This window comes from Camellia sinensis, chromosome 5 (genome assembly GCF_055761805.1).
Source record: "Camellia sinensis isolate YWXY chromosome 5, ASM5576180v1, whole genome shotgun sequence".
In the NCBI taxonomy this organism is placed as follows: domain Eukaryota; kingdom Viridiplantae; phylum Streptophyta; class Magnoliopsida; order Ericales; family Theaceae; genus Camellia; species Camellia sinensis.
Genome location: NC_138965.1, coordinates 39,746,921 through 39,769,834, shown reverse-complemented (window position 1 = coordinate 39,769,834; position 22,914 = coordinate 39,746,921).

Genomic DNA, 22,914 nt, shown 5'->3' with positions numbered 1-22,914 from the left:
ATTAGGCCTAAAAGTGGGCCCAATGGCCATACAAGTAGGAAATGCAAAGCGGAAGTGCAAGGAGGGGATCTTCACTCGAGAGAGTGCAGCAGTGTTGTCAGGAACACTGTTGGAACATTGTTCTCAGCCGTGGGTCTTGACACGGGTAAGTTGTTTCGGGAGTGCAACACATGGGAATTTTATATTTTTGGGAGTCAAGTGCTATAGCTTTTGGTGGAAAATGAAAGTGTGAGTTGGTGAAATGAAAAGTGATTTAAGGTTGAAAAGAAGGGTGTGGCTGGTTGAAAAGAGAAGTCGCAAGGGTGTTTGTGTTTTTATGATATATTTTATTTTTTAAAAAATAATAAAAAAATAAATCGGGAGTACTTTACAAAAAAATATATGATTTGTAGGTATACTAGAGAGAGAGAGAGAGAGAGAGAGAGAGAGAGAGAGGAGTCTGCTAAGCTGGCAAAATGAGTTTGATTGTGTCCTTTGAAGTAGATTAATAAAGGCATATAATCTATTAACTTATACTTTATTAAGTCTTAACTAAAAATATTTAAACTTTTAAATTCTATGAAATTTTTAATAGTCAGAATTGGCCTTTAACTAAAAATTGTTCATCATTTATGATTATCTATAAACGAATATGATGATTTAATTTTTTTTTTTTGGTTTTCAAAACTTTAAAATATCAATTTTCAAATTGGAAAAACTAAAAAAAAAAATTATGTGCAAAAAAAAATTTGAAAAAATGAATTTTTTTTTTGTGCAAAACTAAAATTTTTGTCTATAAAGGAATATGATGTTGGAATATTAATGTGGAAAAAAAACTTTAAAAATGAAAAAATTGATAATTTTCTCAGTTTTATTAGATAGTTGAATGAAACAAATAAATAGAAAGGCAAAAACCTTTAATCTCATGCTCTATTTTTTTCATCAGTTAGTGAAACAATTATATGGAACATTTGTAGTGATCCCGGTTTCGATCCTTCTTTCATGTTTTGCCACTTCGACTAGGCAAGTCGGGGATCGACCTGCCCGATCAGCTCGTGGGGGTCCAGGGGGCAGCTCCTCTTGGCGGGTCCGAAGGCAGCGCCCTGGCGAGGTCGAGGGGTAGCGCCCCTGAAGCAGAAATACAAAATGCATTCGAAGTTGCTTGTCCGCTCGAGCGGCCGTTTATGCGCTTGAGCAGAGAATGTTTGGTTCTAAAAGTTTGACCTGTCTGCAAAAGTACTAGGAATGTGTATTCAATGCTCAAGCAGGGGCGGACCATGTTATATCAGTTCATGAATCTGATATTTCAGATCACTTTTGTATATATCTCTTCCTAAAAACATTTCCTCTCCCTTCTCTCTACTTTTCCCTACGCCAAATTGGATCAAAACCTTAATTTCTCAAGATCCATTAGAGTTCTGCCATAGGTTCTTCATCAACGTTGGTTAACTTCTCAAGGGCATCGTTGTGTGCGGTAAAGATCGAGTTTCGACACCGTTGATTTTGGGGGTTTCATCTCATTTCTTCTTCAAAACTTGAGATAGGGATTTTCTTAGAATTATATATATGTTTTTGCAAGATCTATATGATTTTCAAAATCATCTTTTGATAGCTTTGAAAATTGTTTGTTGAATTAAGAAGTTGAGCGATTTTGAAAGTGGGTTTATCTCTTGTTATTTTAAAATGATCTTATAGGTTTTAATCTTCGTTGATTGAAGAAAAGATGATTTTGGAAAGTTTTCTTTCAAAAGATTTGAGTTGTATAGTTTTGGTGAGAAAACCTAGAATTTGGTGATTTTTTTTAAGAGACTGAAAATCCATGAATGATATTGTTATAATTATTTTGTGTGTCAAAATAAATAGATGTTTGGAAAAATTTCTTATTTATATTTATATAAATGATAAATTTCAGGGAATATGAGAATTATTGTTCATTTTGGAAATTATTGTTCAAAACGTTGAAATAGTCTTGAAATGACTAATTGTTGAGGATACTTGAGAAGAGGGAATTGTGTTATTCCTTGGATGATGAATTGAAATAAAAGTATTTATATTCATCTTGTATTATTGGCATACCAATTCATTTTATTACATTAAACTTTGAAAGTTGATTTGAAAATTTGCATTGAAAAAAGAATGTTGAGAAACAAGTTTTCATGGAATGGTTTTGGGGTAAATACGTTGGTAAGTCTTGATAGGTGGTGTAGATGATATTAAATAAGTAGGCCTGAGAGTCCGGGGTGAAAGACCGAAAACCCGCGCGGATAGGTGTCGAGCCTTCCAATTAATACCGGTAAAAATGACAAATTGGTAGTACTTGTATAGTCTACTTGCAAACATCGACCTAGGGATTACCAGAGTTGTATTTACCGCTCTTGAAATGAATTGTTAAGTTTTGAAGAATTGAAATTGCATGACATCATTGAGCATGAGGATTTTCAAACATGAAGATGTGATTTTCTTTCAAAAGAGCATAGCATCGCATGTGCATTTTATCTCTTGAGACTTGTATAAAATGTATATACTTTGTTAAAGATTTCCTACTGGGCTTTATGCTTGCCCTACGGGATTTTTCTGCAGGAAAAGATGTGGTGATGCCACCTAACTAAAGGCGAGGAAATGTGTGTTGAGTGTACGAGACTCTCATTTTGTTGTGACTTTGTGTGTAAGCCAAGGGCTGTATGTGTGTGAATTTGAATAACCGTTTTGTGTAACTAGGCTCAAGCCTTGGAAACTTGTAAACCCTTGGGGGTATTTATTTGTTTATTTACTTGTTGTTGGATTAATGTATTGTTGCATGAAGAATTATTGTATCATGTAATATAAGTTTGGAGATTTATATTCGATTTTCCTTGAAAGAGCCATGGTTGTTGTATTATCATTTGGGCTAGAAATTTGGGACGTTACAACATTACTATGCAAAATTGATAATATTCTTAATTTCAAAAATTGAAAAAAAAAAACTGATAATATTATCAGTTTTACTAAACAGGACTTATTAGTTTAAAAACTCTTAAATAGAACTTGAGCTACCATAACATTCGTAAATAGGATTTTTAAGTAATTAACTCATTAATAAATGAAAGATGGGGTTGATGAAGAAGATGCGCATGGCATGGGAGGAATTCCTTCATATGCTTTTGATAAGTTGTTTGGAATATTTAACCCAGGGGTGGGTGTCATTGTGGTTAAGGCTTGGGGTTCAAGCTGCAAGGTCACAGGTTCAACTCCCTCCTCCCTGGGCTAATCTCCTGGGCGAAGCATAGTTGGTTAGGAGGTTGGACCTCAAGTTGTCTAATCAACACTTGGTGTGGGTTCAATGCTCCCCCGCTATGCGAGTCCTGACTTAAGCGGAGCTTGTCTTAAGAGGTCGGGACAAGTTCCCAAGTTATAGTCTCCTCACTCGGAACGGCTAACAGGACACCTTGGTGATCTCTGTAAGGGGCGCTACCTTGGACCTACGGAAGAGTAGGGAGGATTTTCCTATAACCAAAAAAAAAAAAAAAAAAAAAGCTTAATTAATTACATTTCTTGGACTAATAAAAAACAAATCACTAATTTTTTTTAAAAAAGTTTGATTAAACAAATGGGGTGTTATGTTTATGGAGTAATGTTATATGTACTAATTAATGTACATACTAGTGTACAAACAGATAATGTAGTATTATTTGTATAGTTTTGGGTATTTGTAACTTGTATAATAAATGTGGTCAATAATAATATCATAACACTAGTTAGTACACTAATGTGTACACTAATTGGTGCATGTAACACCACCCTATGTTTATGCTTAATTAAACTAATGGGGTGTTAAGCTTAATTAAGCAAATCACTAAATGAAGTGATCTGCTTTGAATTAAACTGATTGGGTGTTATGTTTATAACCCACTAAATGGGGTGTTATGTTTAACTAATGGGGTGTTATGTTTATGCTTAATTAAACTAATGGGGTGTTAAACTAAGTAAGTTTGGAATTTCAAATTTATAAAATTATTTTTAAAATATACAACTAAACTCTAATTATAAAATTCATTTGAAAATTCAAACCAAACAGACAATCTATTTATATTTTGACCTCAATTTTATTTTATTTTATTTTTTTATAACAAATTAAATAAATTACATTTTAACCCATAATAAAAATAATATTTCTTTATATATTTTTAATATTTTTATCAAAAAATGTTACAGGCTCCATAAATTTTATCAGAATACATAAATTACAATTATATTTTGATCTCAACAGTATTTACACCGTGCCTTTAGGCGTGGGCATACAACCAAACTCTAATTATAAAATTCATTTGAAAATCCAAACCAAGCGGACCATCTATTTATATTTTGACATCAATTTTATTTTTTTATAACAAATTAGATAAATTACATTTTAACCCATAACAAAAATAATTTTTCTTTATATTTTTTTAATATTTTTATCAAAAAATGTTACAGACTTCATAAATTTTAACATGATACATATAAATTACAACTGTATTTTGATACAAACAGTATTTATGCCCGGCATTTAGGCACGGGCATACACTAGTCCTTATGTATTGTATAGATATTTCCATCTCTATATGCAGGACAGTTTAACATGTTTAAGGTTCCATTTGGTTTAATTTTATAATTACGATTTGAGTGTGGAATTATATTTTAAAAGATAAGTTTTTTATTTGAGTTTTGAAAAGAGAAAACTTTTGGTTATGAGTTTTAAAAACAATTTTGAGTTTTGAATTATATTTTGAAGTTATTTTGTGTAACGCCCTCAAAATAATACATAAAATCCATCACCTTTGACATGCATTGATATAAAAAGAACCAACCATTTCATTTCATCGGAATAAATTTCACAACATTATTACATGTTAACAACAAAAGCAAATGCCCTATGGGCTTACAGCTTTCCAAGTTAACACTTGGTTACACAAAAGTAGAGTACTAACTCTATACAAAATAAGCCCTTGGCTTGATGTACATGTAATACAAACAAGTAAACAAAAGAGTCTTCAACTCTCATCATCATCCAAGCTATGTCCTTGGAGGTGGCATGCTACCTGTACCTGAAAATAATGTCCCATATAGGGTGAGCCAACGCCCAGTAGAGATATGCTAAACACAGTATGAGCAATAACTAAGACATTAGCAATTGATAAATGTTCAATTTCATACACCAATTCATAACCCTTTTTCCATTACAAGACCACTATGTCTATGTTTCATTTCATTTTCCATTTCTTATCAATTCCGCAATTTACATTAACGGCTTAGAGCCTAGTCATTCACTTATATGAGACCGTGACTCATATTAAACATTTCCCATTCTACAATTGATAAACATATTAGTTGTATCAACATCTCAACAGATAAGCATACAAGCTGTATCCACATTTCAACAGATAAGCATATTAGCTATATCAACACTTCCAAAGATAAGCATATTAGCTATATCAACACTTCCAAAGATAAGCATATGAGTTGTATCATCACTTCCATAGATAAGCATATGAGCTGTATCATCACATTATCTGACAAGCATATGAGCTGTATCAGTGGAGTCCATCCCCTATCTCCTCCCAAACAACATCCGGTTTAGAGGTCTATCCCCTATCTTCCCCTAAACCGTGGAGTGCATCCCCTATCTCCTCTCATACACACACAAAGTATATACACATTGGTCATATACACAATCAATCAACACATAACGTTAATGTATTCTATCAGCTGTCATACTCTATGACATATCCAATTGTTTAGTTTCAATTTGCCTAATCATCATGCATTGTCTACAACAATCAAAACTACCCTCCACTGGTAGCCCAAGCAATTATTTCTAAACAGATAATAAAAGCTCCAACAGATAGAATATCAATGTTTTCAAAAGTGAGCGATTTATAAATCCAACTCCACCATTTCACAATATAATGAATCTATTTCATTAATTCCAACTCGATTTCATATAATCAGTACCTTTCCCAAATTAATTATACCAATTGATTTATACAACAATTTAGGGTTCTCGACCCCATTTCCCAACATTGACCCAATGGGGTAAATGTCAACAACCAACAACAATAACCTCATTTTGAAACCCAATATACATTTTCAAGAATCAAAATGACAAAACCCCCATTTAACATTTTGAAACCCTAAGTCCCAAAATTTACCCAACTTCAACACTTTATCAAAACCACCAAAAATCTATGTTAAAGACCATAGGAGTGTGTAGGAATCCCTACCTCAAACTCGGAGCCCAAGAGAAGAAGATGAAGGAACTCAACGTGCTCCAAAACTCAAACTTCTCGGATCCAAAGAAAGCCCTCAACGATCAACAACTTTTTTGTAAAGGCCAAAGGTGAGGAAACAACTCCTACTAGATCAATACCTAGAGAGAAGGCAAGGTTCTAGAGAGAGAGAGGCTCAACAATGGAGTTTTGGAAAAGTAAGAGAGAGGAATGGATGTGAAAAAGTGATTTAAAAATGCCTCCCAACTAACTGATATACGACATTCCCGCTCGAGCAGAAAACACAGCGCTCGAGCGTCAAGAACAAAAACTAGGTCCGCTCGAGCGCAAAAAGGTCCGCTCGAGCGCCAAGACACAAGAATAAAGTACACCCGCTCGAGCGAGAAAACCAGTCCGCTCGAGCGTGAATCTCCCTCTCCCAGAACTTTCACCAAGATAGTACTACCCGCTCGAGCGCCTACAAACCCGCTCGAGCGCGACCCGCTCGAGCGCAGGAAGCCCGCTCGAGCGTAGAAATCACACCTGCAGGAGTTTTGCAGGGACACGAAATACTGGGAGTATGCAATCTCCACTCGAGCGCCAAACGACCCGCTCGAGCGGAACGACGGGATTTAGGTCAAGGCTCGACCTACCTGTTCGAAACATGCCCAACACATCCTAAAACTCAACATAAGGAATTAAAAGATAACAACAAGGTATACAACCACCAACTTCACGGAACCAACGTTCGGAATACAACAAATACAGAAAGGGAAAATCGGGATCGCTATATTTTGGGTTTATATTTTTTCAACTACTTAAAAAATTTCTTAATTTTATTTTTTTGGGTAAATATTTTTTATTATAAATATATATATATATATATATTTAATGTGTGTTGTATTTACTACATTTGTGCGCTGTATTTTTTAACAATATTTATAAAAATTTAAATTTTTTTAAAAAATTATTTTTTATTTTAAATATTTTATTTTATTTTTTAAACATTTTAATTTTTTTTAAATATTTTTTTTAAAAAAAACTTTAGAAATTTCTGGATCTCCCATATATATATATATATATATATTTTTAAATCATAACAAATTATTTGATCAATACTTAAACAAAAAGGAGTAAATTACAAATACCCCTCCTGACGTTTGCTTAAAGTACAGATTGTCCTCTGTGATTTAGAAAATTACAAATACTCCCTTGTTAAAAAATTTTATTTAACAGAATTAACTAAAAAAAATAAAATTCATAATTGTTTTCCTATATAATAACAAAATTACCTAAATTATTAATTGAAACATATTTCTAATATCATTAAAAAGTGTTAATTGATTTCATGATTTATTAATAAAAATGGCGATTTATTATGAAATTTGAAACTTTAGGGGTGGAATGTAATTTTCAGAACCACAGAGGATGATTCGTATTTTAATTAAATCTCAGGGGGTGTGCTTGTAATTTACCCTTAAAAAATAACAAAATATTTTTTTTCAAAAAAATAAAAAATATTTTTCTTCAAAATAAAAATAAAAAGGGTGAATTACACTAATAGTCCCTATAGTTTGGGGCTTGTTTCGCCTTGGTCCCTCACTTTTCAATTGTGACACATTTGATCCTGAATTTTGAATCTTGTTCCAAATAAGGACAATTGAAGATATCATTAGATTTTTCAAGGATAAAATCGTCAATTTGATAAAATATAAACTAATTTGACAAAAATAAATATCAAACAAATATTTTTGAATTTTTTAAAATTATTTCTACCCACTAAAAATAAAATTATGTAAAATTAATAAATCTTTTAGACATTTATCTTTTTTTACCAAATTAATTTTTATTATGTGTTTGGATGATGATCATGTAAAATTAATTTTAAAAAATTAATCACGTAATTTTTATTAATTTTTATCAATTTTACATAATTTTATCATTGGTGGATAAAAATAATTTATAAAAATTAAAAAAAAATTGACATTTATTTTTGTTAAATTAGTTTATATTTTATTAAATTGACAATTTTGCTCTTGAAATTAAACAATGGTATCTTCAATTGTCCTTATTTGGAACAAGATTCAAAATTCAAGGTCAAATGTGTCACAATTGAAAAGTCAAGGACTAAAGTGACACGAGTCCCCAACTATAAGGATTATTTGTGTAATTTGCCCAAATAAAAAACATTTTCTGAAAAAATATTTTTGTTCGGTTTTCATGGTTGAGAAATTGATACAGACCGTATGTTACTGTTCGATTTTATTGGTTTTGCCTGTTTAATGTAGAAGAGAAATTTGCATGAGATTTTAAAGGGCTTATATTAGATTAGAGAATTTTATATTGAAAATAAATGAATAACATGCATTAAAATTGCTCTATAAATGTTTCTCCTCAGTTTTTATTGCAAAAGTGTATTTTATTAGTTACTTATTATATAATTTATTATATAATGTTTAAGAAATCATAATATAAAAGTATTTAAATATAATATTCAGTCGGTTCGTTTTGTATTAGTTTAAAAAATTTCAAAATCGAAACAGACCATATATTATGAAAAACAGACTGAAAATTAAAATTTTAGTCGATTTCGATCAGTCGGCTCGATTTTCAATTTTTCTTACATCCCTAGTTGCAAGGGAAAATTATTTGGTGATTTTTAGATAAGTTCACATGGTGTCATAACTTCTATTTATTAGTTAAAACAGCGGAATTTCGTATTTTTATTTGGTTTTTGATAGACAATGTGACAATTGTCAAGTGATAAATAACGTGGAGTATGGCTCCAAAACTATTAAATAACCTCTCCGTTTGTGAGTGTGCGCATATTGTTGTTGGGTCACATATTACGTGATGATAGATGAATATTAATAAAATTAAAAGAATATTTTTGATAAATCTATAAGGTTGGCCATTTTGAAGAGACAAAATCTTGTGTTATTAAGAGAGGATATGTTTATAAAATGAGTGTAATTTAAATAAGGATAAAGATATTTAATGTTTGGTAAGATAAGAAAAGATAAATTTTAAAATAAATATATTCATTAAATGGTAAGAGTAGTATCAATTGAAGATGAGTTTAGAGATACCAAGTTAAGAGTTGTATGATCATGGACACAAAATTTACTATGCTTGGTTATCATTTTTCAAAAATACTTTTCAGAAAATTCTACTTTCTTATTTTTCGTAATTTTTTATTCTTATTGAAATTTTTAAATATTTTGAGCAATTTTTTTAATTTTTAGACATACCTAACATAAATATACTTAAAAAGTAAAAAAAAAAAAATTGAAAAAAACCTTTTAAAAATTCACTAAATACCAAAAATACAAAAAAAAAAAAATACGAGAATTCAATACATTTTTTGTATTTTTATGTATTTATTAATTTTTAAAAATATTTTTTCACAAATTTTTTACTTTTTAGATACATCTAAGTAAGGTGCATCTAAAAAAGTAAAAAAAAAATTTAAATTTTAAAAATATTCACTAAAAATAAAAAAACACGAAAATCAAAAAATTCAATTTTCAAAAAACTTATTTCAAAAAACTCAAACCAATAGTAGTGGAGAAAACTTAAAAAATTATGATGGTTCTAGTGTATTACCTAGCATTGCTTACTTGATGTTATTGACAAATGATAAATTATAAAATATACTAATGTTGTATTTGATTAGGAGATTTGGAAAATGAAATGGAAAATATAGGTGAAATGTGAATAAAACATGTCTATATTTCACCTAGTTTTACACACCTTTTCCCTTTCTCTTTCCAAATCCCCCAACTAAACACAGCATAAGTGAGCCATCAATTATTTTCCAATAACTTAATAATGGTGGGTCAATATTGTTTCATTTGTAAAATTGTTGCTATGATATTGGTTGGGAGTATCATGTGAATAATGTTACACAATACTCTGAAATTATTAAATAATTATGCAGAAAAGTCAAATTGATATGAAATAAACTGGAAAAAAAAAGGATTTATTTAATTAATTGAACATTTTAACCCTTGAAAAAATAAAATGGAAAACAGAATTTATGTAGACCCTACTCTTATTAAGACACAATACTTAGGGTTGGTTTAGGATGTTCTAAAAAAGTGCACTTTTTGACTTATTGGCTTATATGGGTTAGTTTTTGTCAGGTCCCTTGATTGTCAAATCCGGGCACAAAACTTTGTGTTGAAAAAGTTGTTTTTTTCTTTGTTTTTGTTCTTCCCGCTCGAGCGGAGATTTGGGTCTCTCAGTATTTTTGTCAGGTTTGTAAAAATACTGGAGTGTGTGATTTCACGCTCGAGCGGGGTATCAAGCGCTCGAGCGGAACTCTGTTCGATCACACGTATGTTTTGCTGAATTCCGCTCAAGCAGGCTGTTGGGCGCTTGAGCGGAGATCGCGGTTTCAGGATTCCTATTTATACATGTTTAGGTTGTTTTTAGGATTACTTTTTTCTAGATCTTATTCAAGAGTCCTAGTTTTTTGTTTGGAGTTTACTTCTAAGGTTTTTGTGAGTTTTTCTTGATGTTTTGAGAAGAGTTCTTCACTCATGATCTAAGATACATACATCAAGGAGTTGGTTACTTTAAATTCAAGAGAGAGTTCTCTTCGGTGGATTCTGAAGTTTTAAGCATAGAGTTTCAAAAGGCGTTTGATTCTGTACGTAGTCGTTAATTCGACAAGTGAAGTTGTGGATTCAACTTCAGGATTGATCAATTCCGAGACGAAGGCGTAGTGAAAGAGTTACAGAAGATTCGAAGACAAATTGACTGAGTTGGGTAATTTGTGTAATATCTTTGTAATCTTTCTTTCTTCAGTAGTGGATTGATTAGTGGCGTTTCGCCCGTGGTTTTTGATTACAATTGAAGGTTCTTCAATTGTGATTTTTTCCACGTAAAAATCGTTTGTGTCGATTTATTATTTGTTTCGAAAAACAAAAAATCTAAATCACTTTCGTAAGTGCTTGTTGGTTTAGATTGTGTGTTTTGGTTTTTTGGGATTTGGAATATTTTAATCTTGATCTAATCACGAATCACTTAGGATTTTCAATTGGTATCAGAGCAGGTCACTATTTTTTAAAAAAATATAGGAGTGTGATTTTGTGTGACTAGTGACATGGATTCTATTCGTGAAGGTAACTCGACCCATAGACCTCCTTTACTCGATGGTACAAACTATTCTTATTGGAAAGCTCGTATGAGAGCCTTTTTAAAACCCATCGATGAAAAAGTTTGGCACAGCGTAATCTATGGGTGGAGTGAACCTACTGTCATCATTGATGGTGTTGATATTCCTAAACCCCTTGATAAATGGGACACAATTGATTACCAAAACTCGAGTTGGAACAGTAAGGCTCTCAACTCCCTGTTTTGCTCCATCACACCTGAAGAGTTTCGTCGTATCTGCACGTGTGAGGTAGCAAAGAGGCTTAGGACATTTTGGAAACGATTCATGAAGGTACCACTTCTGTCAAAAGGTCAAAACTTCAACGTCTCACCTCCGCTTTTGAAACTCTTTTTATGCGCGATGATGAGACGTTTGATGAGTTCTATGCAAAACTTAGTGATATCGTGAATTCCTATTTCACACTCGGGAAAAAAATCCCGGAAGCTAAAGTTGTTGGAAAAATTTTGAGGTCCTTACCTGAGAGGTTCCAATCAAAAGTGACAGCCATTGAGGAGGCTCAGAATGTTGATACCCTCAAGCTTGATCAGTTGGTTGGAAACTTGCAGACTTATGAATGAAGCCCACCAGATTTCAAAGAAAAAACAAAAAGAAAGTGTGGCTTTCACTAGTGCTCATGAGTCTGCAAAACCTCCGGAGACTGAATTTGATTTAGAATCTGAGATGACGGCTATGTTTACTAAACAATTTTAAAAGAAAATGAAGAAAAAGAAGCCTAATTTCAGAGACCCTATTTCAAAAGACAAGAGTAATGAAAAACCCAAAACTTTTCCACCAAAACTTGCTCCAAAAACTGAAAAGAAGATTGTAAAGGGGCAAGGGGTCAAGTGCTATGAATGTCAAGGGTATGGTCATATTGCCCTTGAATGCCCTTCGAAAAAGAATCGAAAGAAAGTCTACACTGTGACATGGGATGATGAAAACGGGTCAGAGCAAGAACCCGAAGAACTTGAATCAGGAGAAGACGGGGATAGTGCTTTCATGGCTTTTTGGTCCACTTTCACTCAACCTCCTCCAAAGCCAGCAGAGTTAGCTCGTGGTCAGAACCTGCATCTTGCTCCCACCTTTGATGGGAGTAACTACCTATTTTGGAAGATCAGAATGAGGGCTTTTCTGAGAGCTTTTGATCCAAAAGGCTGGCAGGCCATTGAAGAAGTTACAGAAAGTGCTGACAATCCGAGCAATCAGAGAGCCCTGATCACTATTCGTGGAGCAATTTCTGCTGAAAAACAACAACGGGTTGTTCGTTGCACAAAGGCTAAAGAGGCATGGGAAATTTTGAGCCAATTCCATGAAAGAGGAAATTCACCTTCACCACCATCTATCAACTTTTCAGTCTTAGTTGCTAGATTGGATGAGGTCAAGGAGAATGAAGAGCAAAAAGAGGATGATGAAACATCTGAAGACAATGATGAGATCAATGGCGATGAACTATAACAAGCTTACGAAAAGCTATACGAGGAATCTCTAAATTTGTCCAAAATCAACTACAAACTCTCTCTCAAGCTCAAAACATGTGAAAGTGAGAATGTCAAGCTGAAAGGAGAACTTGCAGCAGCAAAGCAGAATATCGTCAAGATCTCGAGTGACAGGCAAGACTTATGTGGAAAACTTCTGTCCTGTGAAACTGAAAGGAATGAACTTCTGAAGGTGTATTCCACATATGAAGAAAAGCTTGAAAGTCTTGAGCTGTCACAAGCTACATTGGAAGAGATAGTCTGTCAAAAAGATAAAGAGCTCCGTGTTGCTAGAACCACTATTGCCATGTGGAACAAAGATTCCAAATCTTTAGAAGACATCCTCGGGTCTCAACAAATGGGTTGTGACAAACGCGGGTTAGGCTATGGTGCAACAGCTCACAAGGGACAGGCCTCTACTTCACATGGCATGAAGACTCAAGCAAAGGGAAAGTTGAAGGTAGACCAGGCTGATCTCTCTCTCCATCTACCTAAAGTTGGTAAGATCAACAAAAATGAGGTAAAACCGATTTTTATTTGTCATCACTGTGGTAGGTATGGCCACATTCGTCCTTATTGCTTTGAATTGTTTGGTAAGGTGTCTCAAAAAGGTAGAAATTCGAAAACTTTTTGGGCTAGGAGACAACCTTATATGTCTAGGCGGAATACCAAGACTAAAAAGATTTGGGTGAGAAAAGATGATTTGACTTGTTTAGTTGTTCACACTGCTCTAAAATCACGTGATTCAGACATGTGGTATCTTGACAGTGGGTGTTCTCGTCATATGTCCGGTAACAAATCCTACTTCACCTCCCTTGAAAAATATGAAGGAGGAATTGTTACTTTTAGAGATGGCGGCACTTCTAAAGTCATTGGTAAGGGCTCTATAAGTGTTGCTGGTCTTCCTAAGCTCGAAAATGCTCTTCTTGTTGATGGTCTTAAAGCAAATCTTTTGAGCATTAGTCAAATGTGTGATTCCCATCATGAAGTATTGTTTTCAAAAAATAAATGTGAAATTTTGGATAAAAAGGGAAATACTGTCTTACATGGGGTTCGCACATCTAATAACTGCTATGGGATTGTTACTACTAATGATCTCACTTGTCACTCTGCTATCATTAGTAACATTGGCCTGTGGCATCAAAGATTAGGTCACATGAATTTCAAAGACCTAACTAAGATAGCCAACAAAGAGCTTGTGAGAGGAGTACCTAAACTGGGTAAAAATTTGAGCCATGTGTGTGGACCATGTCAACTCGGAAAGCAAACCCGTGCCCCTCATAAAAAGGTGAACAGCTTTACAACCAAACGTCCTCTTGAATTGGTTCACATGGATTTAATGGGTCCTACTCGCACTGAAAGCATCGGAGGTAAAAGATACATTTTTTTAACTGTTGATGATTTTACTCGATTCTCATGGGTAAATTTTTTAAAGGAAAAATCTGATACGTTTGATGCTTTCCAGGCCTTAGTCTTTAAAATCCAAAATGAACAGGGTATTTCCATTGGGCGTATCATAAGAATCCAAACTGAGCATGGTCGTGAGTTTGAAAATAGTTTGTTTTTGGATTTTTTTGATATGCATGAAATTAAACATCAATTTTCTACACCTATTACTTCACAACAAAATGGAGTTGTTGAGAGGAAGAACAGGGTTGTTCAAGAAATGGCTAGGGTCATGCTCCTTAGTAAGAAACTTCCTCCAAAGTTTTGGGCTGAAGCCTTAAATACTGCTGTTTATGTCATAAATCGCGTATATTTAAGGCCCGGCACTTTACAAACTCCATATGAATTGTGGAAGGGATTGAAACCTAATGTAAAATACTTCAAAACTTTTGGGAGTAAGTGTTACATCTTCAAAGATAGAGAGCCTTTGGGCAAATTTGACTCCCGAAGTGATGAAGGTATTTTTCTAGGGTATTCAACCAACAGTAGGGCTTTTCGAGTCTATAACCTGTGAACTTCATCTTTAATGGAATCTATCAATGTGGTTATAGATGACACAGGTGCACCTACTCCAACAACAAATGAGGATGATAATGATGAGTCTCCAATCTTGGATACGGAATCACAAAATCAAGGAGAAGCTGCGGACCAATCACATGAAATTATTACAGCACCATCCTCACAGGTAAGTTCAAGTCCAAAGAGTGCTCTAAGGGACATCACTCCTGTTGCTTCTGTCACCACAAGTCCTGAGCTTAAACCATCAGCAAGGATGAAACTGAATCATCCAGCTCAACCGTTGATTGGAAGTGTCTCGGATCGAATGAAAACCCGAAGACAGATTCGGGACGAGGTATCACATATGTGTTATGTTTCATTAATTGAACGTAAAAATTTTAAAGAGGCCTTGCTAGATGATAGTTGGGTCAATGCTATGCATGAAGAATTAGGTCAATTTGAACGTAACAAAGTTTGGACTCTAGTTCCCAGACCTAGAGACATGAATGTGATAGGTACTAAATGGATCTTTAAAAATAAATCTGATGAGAATGGTACTGTTGTTAGGAATAAAGCTAGGTTGGTTGCTCAAGGCTACACACAAGTAGAGGGTGTTGACTATGATGAGACGTTTGCCCCAGTTGCACGTCTCGAATCTATTCGTATCTTGCTTGGTGTTGCATGTTTTCTTGGCTTTAAATTGTTCCAAATGGATGTGAAAAGTGCCTTTTTGAATGGGCACTTGAAAGAAGAGGCATATGTTGAGCAACCAAAAGGGTTTGAGGACCCTAAATGTCCTAATCATGTCTACAAGTTAGACAAGGCTTTGTATGGATTGAAACAAGCTCCTTGGGCTTGGTATGACAGACTTACTACATTTCTTCTTGATAATGACTTTCAAAGGGGTAGTGTAGATAAGACCTTATTTGTGAAACATACTAAGTCTCACATTCTTGTTGCTCAGATTTATGTTGATGATATTGTGTTTGGATCCACTGCTGAACATCTTGTGAAATATTTTTCGGATTGCATGACACATGAGTTTGAGATGAGCATGATGGGAGAGTTGTCTTATTTTTTGGGTCTTCAAATTAAACAGTCTCCCTCAGGTATGTTTGTTTCTCAGTCTAAGTATGCCAAAAATCTTATGTCAAAGTTTGGTCTTGAGTCTGCCAAACATGCACGCACTCCCATGAGCACCAGTCTTCACCTCTCCAAAGATTCCTCTGGTATTGATGTTGATCCTACCCTTTATAGGAGTATGATAGGGAGTCTTTTGTACCTCATAGCCAGTCGTCCTGATATTGCGTTCAGTGTAGGTGTTTGTGCCCGTTACCAAGCTAGTCCTAAAGAGTCTCATTTATTTGCCGTCAAACGCATCATGAAATATGTTAATGGGACATTGGGGTATGGGGTTTGGTTTTCTACTGATACTACAGCTGAGATTACTGGTTTTTCTGATGCCGACGGGGCAGGGTGTGCTGATGATAGGAAGAGTACATCTGGGGGGTGTTTTTACCTTGGGAATAATTTGGTTTCCTGGCATAGTAAAAAGCAAAATGCCATCTCTCTTTCGACTGCTGAGGCTGAGTACATTGCTGCAGGGAGTAGTTGTGCTCAAATGCTGTGGATGAAGCAAATGCTTCATGATTATGGGATTGAACAAAACACTCTCACTCTTTTCTGTGATAACACAAGTGCCATAAACATTTCAAAAAATCCTGTTCAATACTCTCGCACCAAACACATTAGCATTCGTCATCATTTTATTCGAGAGTTAGTGGAAGAGGGCCTTGTTGTTCTTGAGCATGTTCCCACTGAACATCAAAAAGCTGATATTTTTACAAAACCCCTTGATCTTCATCGGTTTGAGTTCCTTAGAAAGACCTTGGGTGTCATGCTCGATCACTAGAGTGTTACTTGTTCCTTGAGTAGGTGTAAGTGTTTTGCCTTATATGTGCTTGGATGCTATAATCTCATTGTCATTGCTATCTGTTTTTCTTGCATCCAACTTTATATGTACACTACTCATGTTGCTTACAAGATCTCATTGTTCATTGTTCATAGCTCATGTTGAATGCCCATGCTCATTAGTCTCATGATCTCATTCTGTACACATCCTTGAGATAAATTGCTACAGGGGTTTCCGCACAAGTGATCAAAGTTCTCTATGGACCACTAACAGTGTTGCTTGTACTTTTACAGTGGAATTGACCGATACTAGTATATCATGGGTGATGTTGAGTCTCTTAACCATCTACCATCTGTATTCACTTCCACGGTTTCTCCCTCAGTTCCTTGAAGTCCGGGCATTAGGAAAAGGCTACCTCAGAGGCACCAACCAGGCCATCCTTTATGATTTCATTCTTTTCTGGTTTGGCTTCCATACTCTTGAGCGTGAATGCTACCAGTGAGTGCCCACAAGAAATAAAAAGTTAAAAAAAAAAAAAAAAGGAGAAGGACTCATTGATTGAGGGGGAGCCTCCGCATTTACTCAACAAATACCCCGTGATTCCTAGTGGTTTGACTTTTCTCTGTGTTGTTGAGTTACTCTTGGTGGAGGTCCAGCCATGGGATCACTACGAGGATTAACTCTAGCTCAGTGGACTCTCATGGATTGCACACACACACACTTTATTTTGTGAGCTCTCATGTTGAATTTTGAGTTATTCATTCTCATGTAGCTTATGATCACTGATTATTTTTTATCTGCTTTGCTTATGATGTCCTGTAACGCCCTCAGAAAAAAAAACATTTAAATCAACATTTTAGACATGCATTGATACAAAAGAATTCAACCATTTCTATTCCTCAGAGTAATTCTTACAACTGTATTACATGTTAACAACAAAAACAAATGCCCTACGGGCTTACAGCTTTCCAAGTTAACACTTGGTTACAAAAGAAGAGTACTAACTCAATACATATTAAGCCCTTGGCTTGAATTTACATGTAATACATCAAAATAAACAAAAGAAAGAGTCTTCAACTCTCATCATCATCCAAGCTATGTCCTTGGGGGTGGCATACTACCTGTACCTGAAAATAATGTCCCATAAAGGGTGAGCCAACGCCCAGTAGAGACATGCTAAACACAATATGAGCAATGACTAAGGCATTAGCAATTGATAAATGTTCAACTTTCATAAACCAATTCATTATCCATTTCCATTTCATGACCACTATGTTCATGTTTCATTTCAGTTCCCATTTCTTATCAATTTCACAATTTACATCAATGGCTCAGAACCTGGCCAACCACTTATATGAGACGATGACTCATATCGAACACTTTCCATTTTTCAATAGATAAACATATTAGTTGTATCAACATCTCAACAGATAAGGATACAAGCTATATCCACATTTCAACAGATATGCATATTAGCTATATCAACACTTCCAAAGATAAGCATATGAGCTGTATCAATACTTCCAAAAATAAGCATATGAGCTATATCCACACATTATCTGACAAGCATATGAGCTGTATCAGTGGAGTCCATCCCCTATCTCCTCCCAAACAACATTCGGTTTAGAGGTCCATCCCCTATCTTCCCCTAAACCGTGGAGTACATCCCCTATCTCCTCCCACACACACAACATATATACACAAAGGTCATATACGCAATCAATCAATACATAACGTTAATGTATTCTATCAACCGTCATACTCTATGACCTATCCAATTGATTAGTTTTAGTTTGCCTAATCATCATGCATTGTCTACAACAATCAAAACTACCCTCCACCGGTAGCCCAAGCAATTATTTCTAAACAGATAATAAAAGCCCCAATAGATAAAATATCGATGTTTTCAAAAGTGAGCGATTAATAAATCTAACTCCACTATTCAACCACATAATGAACCGATTTCATTATTTCCAACTCAATTCCATAAGTTTACAATTTTCCCAAATTAATTATGCCAATTAATTTATACAACAAATTAGGGTTTTCTACCCCATTTTCCAATATTGACCCAATGGCCTATATATCCATAACCAACAACAATATCATTATTTTGAAACCCAAAATACATATTATGAGCCCAAAATCACAAAACCCTTTTACACATTTTGAAACCCTAAGTCCCAAAATTTCCCAAGTTCAACACCCTATCAAAACAACTAAAAATCTAGGTCAAAGACCATAAGAGTGAGTAGGAACCCCTACCTCAAAAGATGACACCCAACGAAGAAGATGGTGAAAACGAACTTGCTCCAAACCACGAGTTTCTCGGATCAAAAGATAGCCCTCGACGATCAACAACTCTTTTGTAAAGGCCAAAGGTGAGGAAAACAGCCTAGCTAGATCAATACTTAGAGAGAAGTTAAGGTTTTAGAGAGAGGAGCTCTCAAATGGCTTTTTCGGAAAAGAGAGAGAAAGCATGAGAAAAATTTATTTAAAACTGCCCCCACAGCCAACTGATATACGACATTCCCGCTCGAGTGGAAAACACAACGCTCGAGCGTTAAGAACAAAAACTAGGTACGCTCGAGCGCAAAATGGCCGGCTCGAGCGCCAAGACACAAGAATAAAGTAAATCCGCTCGAGCGCGAAAACCAGTGCGCTCGAGCGTAGATTTTCCCCTCCCAGAACTTACACCCAAATGTACTACCCGCTCGAGCGCCACCGCTCGAGCGTAAAGAAACCCGCTCGAGCGTAAAAATCACACCTGCAGAAGTTTTGCAGGGACACGAAAAACTGGGAGTGTGCAATATCCACTCGAGTGCAACAAGACCCGCTCGAGCGGAACGACCAAAAACCCGGCAACAAGATTTCAGACCAAGGTTCAACCCACCTGTTCGAAACAAGCCCAACACATCCTATAACTCAAACAAACGGAATTTAAGGATGACAATAAGATAGATACAACTACCAACTTCACGGAACTGAGTCCGAAATGCAACAGAACAGTAAAGGGACAACCGGGATCGTTATATGTCCAGTGTCATTTTTTTTTATTGCAAGTTTACAGAAGTCATGCATTGCGGATTATTTCATCTTAGTAGGCATTTTGGCTAAATGTGATCATCTACTTGTTTCAGGACTCACCTCTTGATTTTGAGTATCGTGTTGTTTATTAAAAAAAAAAAAAAAAAATTCTCTGCTCGAGCGGATTTTTTCACGCTTGAGCGTATTTTTGTGATCTGCAGCATTTTGTTCTTGGCTTTACAGTTCTGAGAGAGGTATTTTTGCGCTCGAGCGTCATCATTCAAGCTCGAGCGGGTGTCAGCTTATCTTGAATCACGCTTGAGCGTCACAATTTACGCTCAAGCGGACCTATTTTGTATAAAACTCCCTCCCTCGACTCTTCAGGTCATTTTTTTCCCTCTTCTTCAGTTTCTCCAACCTAGGGTTTGGCTAGTGGACTGTGTGTGCTCGATTTCACCTCACTTCTTCCTCTTTCTTGCCGATTTCTCCTTTGGTAAGTGTTTCCCTCTCTTCTTCTCTGTTTTTCTTCTGTAATTTCGGTTGTTGGGGGTTTGTATTTCGGGTTTTATTTTGGGTGTTGTCCAGTTTCTTTTCCCTTCTACCATAGTGTTGCTTTGGTCCTGCTATACAAGGTTTTTGATTCTCAGTGGCTTTGGTTTATCATAGCTTTGGACTCATGCTTGGTGTTTGATATTGCTATTATGTCCTACATTAGTCATTGTGTATGTGAGTTGAATCATATTGTAAAGTTTCATGCTTGTTCTCATTATTCTCATTCTTATTGTTACACATATTACTAATGTTTGCCTTGCTCTCTGTTATGTTTGATTTCATTTTTGGTTTTGTTGGGGTTTTTGGGTCTTAGTTGTGTATCACATCGTCATGTCTGCCCCTAAGCGCCGAAAGGTCACAGTGAGTGGTCCTGCTTTTAATACGGATAGGTTTCAGACTGCTAAACAAGACAAGTTGTTTCATAAATCTTTTGAGGCTCGAACTGTTCACCTAGAACAGAATGTCCAGCCTAACACTTTTGAGTCCATTCACATCCGTCCATTGTTTGACCCTCTAGGTGGTGATTTGGTGTTGTCTTTTTCTGGTCGTCAAAATCTCGACTGAGTTCGAGAATTTTACTGCAACATTGAGCAAATTAGTGACTTTGAGCCTTCTTTCACTACTTGGGTTCGGTCCAAATCCATTTCTGTCACCCCTGATCTCATTCGCAAACTTCTTAAGATTGAACAAGTGTACCCAGAACACTATCCTTTTCCCGTTCCAAACCGTCCTACCTGTGATTTCAATCTTGTGACTGAGGTACTATGTGGTACTTCCCGTCCTTGGCCTACAGGTGCCTTGATTAAACAGCTTGAACTTCTCCCGGAGTTTAGACTGCTTAATCTTATTGTTTGTGCCAACATCCTTGTGACCACTCACTCCTCCGAAATTAATCAAGACCAAGGTTTTGTTTTGTTTTGTATCGCCCGTCACATGTCTATTGATCTAGCCACTCTCATTATTAAGAAAATGATAGGTGTTTCTGGAAATAAACAGTTAGGACTTCCTTACAGTTGCATGATCAACCGTCTTTTGTCTGAGCTTGGGGTCCGTGTCTTCGAGGATGATGAGTTTGTCTTCCCCTCCCGACCATTCACTAAAAAGACCGTATCCCAGAGTCGTGCTCATGTTAAGGGGGAGTCTTCTCGGGCCGGTACTTCTGCAGGTACCACTGCTGGACTCGCTGAGGAGGCTGCGTATGACGCTGCAGCAGCAGGGGGTGAGGAGGATGCTATTCCACCTGTTCCACCTCGCGATTTTCATGATCAGCTTCAGCATTTTGAGGAGGCTATGACCCGGAGGTTGGACTTTCTGGATGCTCGCTTTGATGCATTTGATGGTCGTCTTGGTCAGTTGGAGCAGACTGCCGCCCACACTACTTCTCAGCTGGCCCACATCATTTCATTACTTCAGCTTCAGCAGCCACCACCTTCCCCTGGTGCATGATTCTTTGATTCCTTGATTCCCAGTCAAAAAGGGGGAGAGTATGGTGATATTCATATTCGGTTCATTGCACATTGGTTTCATGGTGGTTCATCATTATACATTTGTTTCATGGTGGTTCGTTACATATTTTGGTAATATTGCTGGTACACATTTTGGATATTTTTTTTGATGGTGGATATTTTGTTCAGCTAGATATTTTGTTCATATTTGGTTATGTTGGATGAATACTTTTGTTAATATTTGAATGGTTTTCTTTCTATGTTTTAATAATTCTTATACAGTTCCACAAGTTTTGTTTTTCTGGTATGTTGCTAGCTATTTCACAAGTGAATGTTGGATGAAGTTGAATGTTGGATGAAGTTGAATTGATGGATTGATCACATGACAAGATTGTTTTGATAATATAATAAGAGTTGATTAGAGTTTTTTTTTTTTTAATCTTGTCTAGTGCTTGTGTTTAAGGAACTTTGTTTAGAAAGGTTTTGTCCGGGAATTGACAAAGGGGGAGATTGTTAGGTCACTTGATTGTCAAATCCGGGTACAAAACTTTGGTTGAAAAAGTTGTTTTTTTCTTTGTTTTTGTTCTTCCCGCTCGAGCGGAGATTTGGGTCTCTCAGTATTTTTGTCAGGTCTGTAAAAATACTGGAGTGTGTGATTTCACGCTCGAGCGAGGTATCAAGCGCTCGAGCGGAACTTTGTTCAATCACACGCATGTTTTGCTGAATTCCGCTCGAGCAGGCTGTTGGGCGCTCGAGCGAAGATCGCGGTTTTAAGATTCCTATTTATACATGTTTAGGTTGTTTTTAGGATTACTTTTTTCTAGATCTTATTCAAGAGTCCTAGTTTTTTGTTTGGAGTTTACTTCTAAGGTTTTTGTGAGTTTTTCTTGATGTTTTGAGAAGAGTTCTTCACTCATGATCTAAGATACATACATCAAGGAGTTGGTTACTTTAAATTCAAGAGAGAGTTCTCTTCGGTGGATTCCGAAGTTTTAAGCGTAGAGTTTCAAAAAGCGTTTGATTCTGTACGTAGTCGTTAATTCGACAAGTGAAGTTGTGGATTCAACTTCAGGATTGATCAGTTCTGAGACGAAGGCGTAGTGAAAGAGTTACAGAAGATTCGAAGACAAATTGACTGAGTTGGGTAATTTGTGTAATATCTTTGTAATCTTTCTTTCTTCAGTAGTGGATTGAT